The sequence below is a fragment of the Patella vulgata genome, chromosome 3, assembly GCF_932274485.2.
Source record: "Patella vulgata chromosome 3, xgPatVulg1.2, whole genome shotgun sequence".
Lineage (NCBI taxonomy): Eukaryota > Metazoa > Mollusca > Gastropoda > Patellidae > Patella > Patella vulgata.
The window spans coordinates 6,166,347-6,176,955 of NC_065881.2; the positions used below are offsets into that span (position 1 = coordinate 6,166,347).

At 38.4% G+C, this 10,609-nt stretch overlaps 1 protein-coding gene and 2 long non-coding RNA genes across 3 annotated transcripts in view; 1 reads left to right on the plus strand and 2 right to left on the minus strand.

The window, feature by feature from the left end:
• Positions 1–10,609, plus strand: part of LOC126815393 (neuropilin and tolloid-like protein 1) — a 70,593-nt gene that overhangs the window by 43,757 nt on the left and 16,227 nt on the right. The window lies entirely within an intron of this gene.
• LOC130012272 (uncharacterized) lies at positions 1,809–2,690 on the minus strand. Its single transcript, XR_008787667.1, has 3 exons — positions 2,622–2,690; positions 2,373–2,427; positions 1,809–1,931 (listed from the first exon to the last, which is right to left on the minus strand). It is a non-coding gene; the product is annotated as an uncharacterized LOC130012272 (long non-coding RNA).
• LOC130012271 (uncharacterized) lies at positions 6,183–7,257 on the minus strand. Its single transcript, XR_008787666.1, has 2 exons — positions 6,779–7,257; positions 6,183–6,498 (listed from the first exon to the last, which is right to left on the minus strand). It is a non-coding gene; the product is annotated as an uncharacterized LOC130012271 (long non-coding RNA).

The following is a 10,609-nucleotide window of genomic DNA, read 5'->3' on the forward strand; positions in this document are numbered from 1 at the left end:
TAATGGATACTGACATAACTTGAAGTGAGTTAGTCTAAGTCTAGACTCTAAGTTAGTAGTAGGATAATGCAAGCTAATTCATTAACCTAGTTTTCGTCACACATCATGTAGGTAAAGATTTCTATATTAAACAGAACACTTTTCTTAGACCTAAAATAACCCTATAGTGTTATATGTTTAGTCTAAAGGTACTTCAAGTTTGTGCTTCTTAATTTTGTTAGTTATCTCCCCTGTTTTGAGTAAGACGTTATCTGGTACCGTGATTGCTATAACTGTAAGGATTTGGTTAAATGTCACCGGATGTACTCACAACAACAAGAATACGATTTTTAAAACTTGGAATTAACACTATTTGAAATGGACAAATTGAATGGAAGTTATAAGCTATAACATATATAACAATTAGTGATTTATTTAGGCGACCTCTCGAAGAGTATTCTCTCAACGTTTTCAAGCAAGTACAGTAACAAATGTGTAGGGCAATTATATATAGACAAGCAGTAACAACAAATCATATATGACAGTTGTTACTTCATGCCCGGATGAATTGACTTCTGATCAACTGTGACCCAGCTCTGGAAGAACGTGAGACTAGCAAAGTTCTAACTAGAGGTTACCCGTGATTATCCAGTTGATTCCGAAGTAATGAACATTAGAAATGAATTGTTCTGTTAAAATACCTCTTGTTTGGGTCTCATATCTACTATGCAGGTCACGGATTCGATTACGAGCTCGTGAGATTTATCTGGCTACCACGCTATAGCCCTAGGCGCGGGGGTGGGGTGTAGAGGGGGAGGGGAGGGGCGAAAGGGGGGTGGGTGACCGAATGGTTAGCACGTGCGTGCTGTATCATAAGGTCTGTCATTGAGTCAACTGGCGTGGTTTCGAATCACCGGTTGTACGTGACAAGGCATAGGGTCGCAACATCGTGGGTTTTCTCCGGGTCCTCCGGTTTCCTCCCACTGCTAAAGACCCATACGCGCAAGCGAATTCTAGAAATAAAATTGAACCATGTGTAAGTCCTGAAATGACCTAGTTTGTGTCGACTGGACGTTACACCCCATTTCTCTGGCTACCACGCAATACCCCCCCCCCCTCACACACACACCACCACCACCCCCACACACATCCACATCTAGAGGATCAGGTTGTAACAAGAATTATCACAATCAAATGTACTTTAATACTTTAATTTATGTGGAGTAAGCAAGTCGTTAAAACTCCATTGTTTTATATCTAAGAGGACAGTAGCTCCGAAGTGCAGGTGTGATTGGTCGCAAATCTTCCCATAGAATCTGATCGATATCTCCACTAATCAATAATTGTACCCCCCCCCCCAATTTATTTTCGATTCAGAATTCTACTCAACTCAAACACAAATAACGCTACGAGTCGTACTTAAACGAAATTATGACATTCCCCTAAACAGACCCTTACATTACACCGTCCCTGTAAACAAGATGAACTTTCTCGGCCAACTCTGGGGGATCGAACACGTGACCTCTAGGTAAGCGACGTCTTTAACTCACTGAGTCACCGTGGATCCCTACATACCACTAAAATATTACCAAGAATATTGTTATGTTCCATAAGTTAAAAAAGAAAAAAAACAATTTCTAATAAAAATAATTTTATATCAAATTTTATAAATTTATAGAAATACATTGTTCGGAAGTTATGTGTTGAATTTATGCGTGATCTTTGTTTTTAAAATTTCTGGTTTTTCTTACAAATGTGTTGAATTTAAGGCGTAATTTTTGTTTTTTCTTACAAATATAAATATAAAACTTGTATTGATACGATCGTCTATAGATAAAATATATAAACAATTAACGTTCACTCTCCAGTTTAATCCATGGTTTTTGGTTGGCATAAACACATTAAAGATGTCAGCTTGGACGATTTCTTCAACTTTTTATCACTTTGTTCATCTGAAATATTTAAAAAGGTACAGATTTCGATTTAAAGAATTTAAAACCTTAGTATCTTAAAAATCATTGAATGAGATCTCGAAATGAAATGGGTTTAACGTCCTACTTTTCTGCTATTGAAGACGGGCATACGCCATACAGTGTGCTATGATGAAAATTTTGCCCGGACAACGGCACTACAGCCTACTCATATTCGAATTCCAAAAATTGAGAGTTCTTTTAACTTCACGCCAATGTCTAAAAGGGACCTCGTTTTTTGACCCATCCGAACGACTAGACACTGTCCTTGCCAGTCCTTCAGTCCTGCATCACTGACAAGGGGAAACCACGATGGGAAATCTCGGACCTCCTGGTTAGTGAGCCAGCCTCCTACTCACTGAGTCACCGCGACTCCCCTTTTTATGATGATTGATGATGTACTAGTATAAAATATAAACTGACCTATTTTACTTTCTGTCTTGTTCTTTGATTTCCAGGTGATTCTTTTCCAGAATTTCTGAAAATGATAATAAAATATATTTCTCTTTATTGAACTTTGTGTTTGGATCTTTATAACTTGGTGAGTTTAAAATTAAGTAATTTTCTGAATGAAAATGATAATGACCATTGAAATTATTGTATATAACACGGAAACAATATTTTGTTATATGGTTACCATGACAATGAGTTTTAAACAGAAAAAAAACTCACTTTAAGAAAATTCTGCTTATTCTTGGTTCTAGGCGTTTCTTGTTTTTCAGTTTTATCTGAGAAAGGTCGATGTTCTGTCATGACTGATGAAACTGTAGAATTGGAAGTGTTTATATCAACAATATCTTTGGGATCTTGGCACCGATGACTTATAATTCTGTCTGAGAGTTCAATCTCAGGAATGGTTCCACTAGAAGTCGGTTTGACTTGAGTTGAAGAGATGACGTTTTCAGCTTTCGTGTTGTCAACCATATTTATGGCTCCATTTTTATAAGTTGTCCTTTCAGAAATATTTCCATCTACGATTCCTAGATTTCCTTGCTGTCTTACAGCATTCAAAATTCTGTAAAGGGTTCCAGCTGCAGACGATCTAAGGGTACATGGGGTGAAATATGTAGCAACTGTTCCACCTTGCATCTTTTGTATCTTTGTCGTTAGATCTCCAGGAATCAGGCTTCTGGAAAGGGTCTGCGCTGCAAATGATTTAAGGGTACATGGAGTGAAATATGCAGCAACTGTTCCACCTGGCATCTTGGGCCTTACATCTCCAGGAATCAAGTTTCTGGAAAGGGTCTGCGCTGCAAACGATTTAAGGGTATATGGAGTGAAATATGCAGCAACTGTTCCATCTGGCATCTTGGGCCTTACATCTCCAGGAATCAAGTTTCTGGATAGGGTTTCAGCTACAGACGACCTATGGGTACATGTAGCAAATGTTCCAGCTGACATCTTTGTCGTTATAACTCCGGGAATCAAGTTCCTGGAAAGGGTCCTCACTGCAGACGACCTAAGGGTACGTGGCATCCTTGTCTCTAGATCTCGAGGAATAATTTTGCTATCATCATCACCATATTTGATTTCCTCATGTTCTTTCTGTCGTGCAACATTCAAGTTTCTCTGACGAGTTATAGCAACTGTTCCACCAAACATCTTTGTCGTTAGATCCCCGGGAATAATTTTGCCATCACCACCACCGATCTCAGCAGCTGTGGTCTTATAATTAGCTTTTGACAAGATTTCGCATATTGGTCTTTCATTCCTACGACTCGTAGCATCAGAATCGTTGATGATGCTGAAAAACAGAGGTCGTGTTTTGATGTCCTGGATGTCGCCTAGTTGGAGGCTGAAGTCTAAATCAACCAATTTAAATCGGATTATAGGACGACCAGGTGTAGGATAAAATCCTGAAAAAATTAAAATAAAATATATATAAATATTAGCAAAGAAATAAATAGATCTTAAATATACATTATGTAAGAGCTACCCCCACCCCCACCCCACTCCTCACCCCCTTTTCAATTAGGCTTTTTAAACATGTATTATGTAAGAGCTAAATGTGTCTATTACAGGTTTTCATTTTGGCTTCAGACGTTATATAAATTATTATTTAGACATTTATTCACATGACAAGCCTATAATCAACTCTCTCTCTCTCTCTCTCTCTATCTCTCTCTCTCTCTCTCTCGCTCTTTGATAAGAATATTATAATTTCAGCAAACCTTTTGGTGGATTATTTGGTCGAGTTTTAGATCTGCTAGTTCTCAGTTCTTCATGCAATATCTTAATATCCTCCATTTTATTTCTGTATAAAATAAATAATTAATTAAATAAATATATAAGCCGAGAACCCACAAAGTTCCTCGGGATTTTTCAGCGCGGTTTTTCCGTGTCTGGAGTTCAGGCAATAACCATGTCGTTCGGATGGGGCGAAAAACAGAGGCTCCGTGTGCATGTCAGTTGAGTAGGAATTTAATGTAAGATTAGGCCGCAACGCCGCTGACCGATCAAAATGTCCATCATCGCACATTGAATGGTGTATGCGCGTCGAAGCCATGGTGACTGCCTGTTCGATCCCTGCATTGGCCGAGAAAGTTCATCGGGACTATTCGACGTGGTTTCCTCTTGTCAGTGGTGGAGGATGGAGGGCCTGACAAGGACAGCTGTCTAGTTCTTCGGATGGAACGAAAACCCGGGGTCCTGTGTACACATAAAAGATCCCTCTGCAGTTGAAATTCGGTATAAGTGTCGGCCATAGCGTATGCCCGTCATCATTAGTCCAATAGGCCTATAAACCCCAATTCATTTTTTCCGTATTGACCGTTGTAGACTAGAAAAGTAGGACGTTAAACCTCATTTCATTTTTTTCTTGATTCAATCTTTATCATAACGTTGTCTTTATTAAATAATCTAGTGCGAGGATTAGATCTAAATCTAAATCTCTTGTCTCGGCTACATTTTATTATTATTATCATATATCTAGATCTAAATCTGAAATAATCCTAAATTTTAATGATGAAAATAACAGAATATTGTTGTCACTTACCTTATAGAAGTTAATGAAGACAATTTAAGGTCAATTTGAAGAGATTTGTGAGAAAATATCAAATATTCTTGTAGAAAATACGATGTGCGACTTTCCAGTAGTAATATACACGGAAAATCTAATTGTCATGACGTCATTCTATTATATTACGTACAATAATGGCATGACGTCACTTTTAATCCTTATTACACTAGAAGTAAAAATCATTAACTTTCAAATTGAATTTGTAATTAAATTTGTGGTGTTTTTGAAGGTATTTCAAACATTTAGGTATTAGCACAATATGTTGACTGGAACGTTCCTCAGGGCCTTGCCAGCATGGATACTCCTTTCCAATAATGCAGGGAACAACAGCTAGTCGAGAGTGAGAGTGCACGTAAAAGAACCCCTGTCATTATAACGGGGGGGGGGGGGGGGGGATGTGATGACCGAATGGTTAGCGCGTGCGCGCGTTGTATCATAAGGTCTGTCATTTCGTCAAGGGCAATGGATTCGATTCCTCGGTGGCCTGTAAAACCTCGTGGGTTTTCTTTGGGGGTTCCCCAGTTTCCTTCCAATGCTAAACACCCCTAAGCACAAGCGAATTATTGAAATAAAATTGAGCCATCCCGAAATGACCTGTTTTTTGTTGAGTGGACATTAAACCCCATCTCTCTCTCTCTCTCTCTCACTCTCTCCCTCACTCTCTCTCTCTCTCTTTTGTCACGGTTGACGCAGTAATATAGGATCCTAAATTCCATTTTATTTCTAAAACGGGAGCCACGGTGGTTAAGTGAGTAAGACGCTGGTTCGCTAGCCTGGAGGTCGCGGGTTCACTCCCGCATGGAGGTCGATCCCTGCATTGGCCGAAAAAGCTTATCGGGATTTTCCGGCGTGTTTTCTCCTTGTCAATGGTGAAGAACGGTGTTCCTGCCAAGGACAGCTGTCTAGTTGTTCGGATGGGATGGCAAACCGAGGTCTCGTGTCCACATTTGGCAGCTGGAATTCGATATAAGACTAGGCCGTAGCGCCACTGTCCTGGCAACCCCCCCCCCTCATAGCACACTGTATGGCGTATGCCCGTCTTCATTAGCCCAGTAGGAGCAGAACAGTAGGACATTAAACCCTGTAACAGCATGCCTCTATCGCTGAAGCAGCCAAATAATATTGACAGAGGAATGATGCTCTGCGGACGAATACTCTGAAGTCAATGCTTTCTACACTGAAACATTTAGCGAAATATAAACAACGACGTGTAGTTCTTCAATGTAATAAACTTTATATATTAAATAACAGCTACAAATATAAACAGTTCACACATCAGCTTACACAAATCAGGTCGCATACGCATGGGCCTACATAGCCTAATGAGAGAATTCGAATACGGATGAATTCCTCTTTTAATTCTGATTATAATCAACGTGCTACATATTATACTGAAGACACCATGGCTGAATATTACTCATTACTGACGATGCTGAATAATACTTGATTACATGCTGAATATTATATTCTGAAGCTTTCACTGAATATTACATGTACATTCTGAAGATTTCACTAAACATTACGTGAAAACTGAAATAAGAAAAATACATCGGATTACCATGCAGTACTGATTGACTAACTTTAATGACGACAATGAACACAACGTAAACAATACGTAGCCCTGTTCAAAGGCCAAGGACGATGACACTGACAGACGACAGCGCTGTCTCCACGAATTATAAACCTGACTTAATATGACTAAAACATTGCCTGGCAAAGCACACAATAATACTGACATGTACTTAAACATACAATAAACATATTAGCATACTATAAATATATAAATTATGTGTTTATAAAACGTAATAACCTTTTTGACTTCACCCCTTTCCCGATTTCATGCATTTGGCTGCCATGATGATCTACGAAAGACCACGTATTTTGAGGGAAGCTTATTAGGTAAACATAATAAACTTAACTAAATGCCTATAATCATAATTTGATTCCCTGAATAAATATCTACATATTTAATACGCAAACTAATAATATATAAACTATGAGATTATACAAGCTTAAGACGTAAAGGCAAAATTAAAGAGAAACAACAAACAACATCAATTAATTCTCCCTTTAATAGGAAATTAGCCGACAAACAGCCAGTAGACAAAGTTAGCAATCGGAACACTTCGTCTATCGCACAACTACCGTTACATGGCTCCCCAAAATTAGGAACTAATTTTCAATTAATCTACGAACAAAGAAAAAGCAGAGATATAAAAGTAAACCAAATAACTAAACGGTTAAGCATAACAGTTTGATAGTTCTACTGAAAGTCTGTGGCTCCTCGATGGGGAATCCTGGTTTACTCATGTTCCAAAATTAATATCAGTTTCTGAATAGGACGTTTAACGTCAACATTATTCTAGTTAATTGGACTAATCTGTGCCCGAGATGACAGGACGATAGTACCCTACTTTCCATTAATGGATACTGACATAACTTGAAGTGAGTTAGTCTAAGTCTAGACTCTAAGTTAGTAGTAGGATAATGCAAGCTACTTCATTACCCTAGTTTTCGTCACACATCATGTAGGTAAAGATTTCTATATTAAACAGAACACTTTTCTTAGACCTAAAATAACCCTATAGTGTTATATGTTTAGTCTAAAAGTACTTCAAGTTTGTGCTTCTTGAACTTTCATTGGACAATATTATCTAAACTTTGGTTCAAAATTACATCCAAGTCAATGAGAAATAAATGGGGGTCTGAACCCACATTAATTTTGTTAGTTATCTCCCCTGTTTTGAGTACGACGTTATCTGATACCGTGATTGCTATAACTGTAAGGATTTGGATTTGAATTTCACCGGATGAACTCACAACAACCAGGATACGATTTTTAAAAATTGAAATTAACACGATTTGAAATGGACAAATTAAATGGAAGTTATAAACTATATTGGAAGAACAATTACTCATTTATTTAGGCGACGTTTCAAAGAGTATTCTCTCAACGTTTTCAAGCAAGTACAGTAACAAATGTGTAGGGCAATTATATATAGAGAAGCAGTAACAACAAATCATGAATGACAGTTGTTACTTCATGCCCGGATGGATTGACTTCTGATCAACTGTGACCCAGCTCTGGAAGAACGTGAGACTACCAAAGTTCCAACTAGAGGTTACCCGTGATTATCCAGTTGAATCTGAAGTTATGAACATTAGAAATGAATTGTGCTGTTAAAATACCTCATGTTTGGGTCTCATATCTACTATGCAGGTCACGGATTCGATTACGAGCTCGTGAGATTTATCTGGCTACCACGCTATAGCCCTAGGCGCGGGGTGGGGTGTAGAGGGGGAGGGGAGGGGCGAAAGGGGGGTGGGTGACCGAATTGTTAGCACGTGCGTGCTGTATCATAAGGTCTGTCATTGAGTCCACTGGCGTGGTTTCGAATCACCGGTTGTACGTGACAAGGCGTAGGGTCGCAACATCGTGGGTTTTCTCCGGGTCCTCCGGTTTCCTCCCACTGCTAAAGACCCATACGCGCAAGCGAATTCTAGAAATAAAATTGAACCATGTGTAAGTCCTGAAATGACCTAGTTTGTGTCGAGTGGACGTTACACTCCATTTCTCTGGCTACCACGCAATACCCCCCCCCCCCTCACACACACACCACCACCACTCCCACACACACCCACATCTAGAGGATCAGGTTGTAACAAGACTTATCACAATCAGATGAACTTTAATACTTTAATTTATGTGGAGTAAGCAAGTCGTTAAAACTCCATTGTTTTATATCTAAGAGGACAGTAGCTCCGAAGTGCAGGTGTGATTGGTCGCAAATCTTCCCATAGAATCTGATCGATATCTCCACTAATCAATAATTGTACCCCCCCCCCTCCAATTTATTTTCGATTCAGAATTCTACTCAACTCAAATACAAATAACGCTACGAGTCGTACTTAAACGAAATTATGACACGCTCCTAAACAGACCCTTACATTCCACCGCCCCTGTAGACAAGATGAACTTTCTCGGCCAACACCGGGATCGAACACAGGAACCCCAGGCTAGCGACGCCTCTTACTCACTGAGTCACCGTGGATCCCTAAATACCATTAAAATAACACCAAGAATATTTCTATGTTCCATAAGTTAACAAAGCAAGCAATTTCTAATAAAAATAATTTTATATCAAATTTTATAAACTTATGGAAATACATTGTTCGGAGGTTATGTGTTGAATTTAGGCGTGATTTTTGTTTTTAAAATTTCTGTTTTTTCTTACAAATGTATTGAATTCAAGGCGTAATTTTTGTTTTTTCTTACAAATATAAATATAAAACTTGTATTGATACGATCGTCTATAGATAAAATATATAAACAATTAACGTTCACTCTCCAGTTTAATCCAAGGTTTTTGGTTGGCATAAACACATTAAAGATGTCAGCTTGGACGATTTCTTCAACTTTTTATCACTTTGTTCATCTGAAATATTTAAAAGAAAATACAGATTTCGATTTAACAAAAATTGTATTAAAAATCATTGAATGCGATCTTGAAATGAAATGAAATTTGCTTTAACGTCCTACTTTTCTGCTCCGACTGGGCTAATAAAGACGGTCATACACAATACAGTGTGCTATGATGAAAATTTTGACCGGACAACGGCGCTACAGCCTACTCTTATTCGAATTCCAAAAATTGACAGTTCTTTTAACTTCATGCCAATGTCTAAACGGGACCTCGTTTTTCGTCCCATCCGAACGACTAGACACTGTCCTTGTCAGTCCTTCAGTCCTGCACCACTGACAAGGGGAAACCACGTGGAAAATCTCGGACCTCCTGGTTAGTGAGCCAGCTTCCTACTCACTGAGTCACCGCGACTCCCCTTTTTATGATGATTGATGATGTACTAGTATAAAATATAAACTGACCTATTTTACTTTCTGTCTTGTTCTTTGATTTCCAGGTGATTCTTTCCCAGAATTTCTGAAAATGATAAAATATATTTTTCTTTATTGAACTCTGTGTTTGGATCTTTATAAGTTGGTGAGTTTAAAATGAATTAATTTTCTGAATGAAAATGATAATGCCCATTGAAATTATTGTATATAACACGGAAACAATATTTTGTTATATGGTTACCATGACAATGAGTTTTAAACAGAAAAAAACTCACTTTAAGAAAATTCTGCTTATTCTTGGTTCTAGGCGTTTCTTGTTTTTCAGTTTTATCTGAGAAAGGTCGATGTTCTGTCATGACTGATGAAACTGTAGAATTGGAAGTGTTTATATCAACAATATCTTTGGTATCTTGGCACCGATGACTTATAATTCTGTCTGAGAGTTCAATCTCAGGAATGGTTCCACTAGAAGTCGGTTTGACTTGAGTTGAAGAGATGACGTTTTCAGCTTTCGTGTTGTCAACCATATTTATGGCTCCATTTTTATAAGTTGTCCTTTCAGAAATATTTCCATCTACGATTCCTAGATTTCCTTGCTGTCTTACAGCATTCAAAATTCTGTAAAGGGTTCCAGCTGCAGACGATCTAAGGGTACATGGGGTGAAATATGTAGCAACTGTTCCACCTTGCATCTTTTGTATCTTTGTCGTTAGATCTCCAGGAATCAAGCTTCTGGAAAGGGTCTGCGCTGCAAACGATTTAAGGGTACATGGAGTGAAATATGCA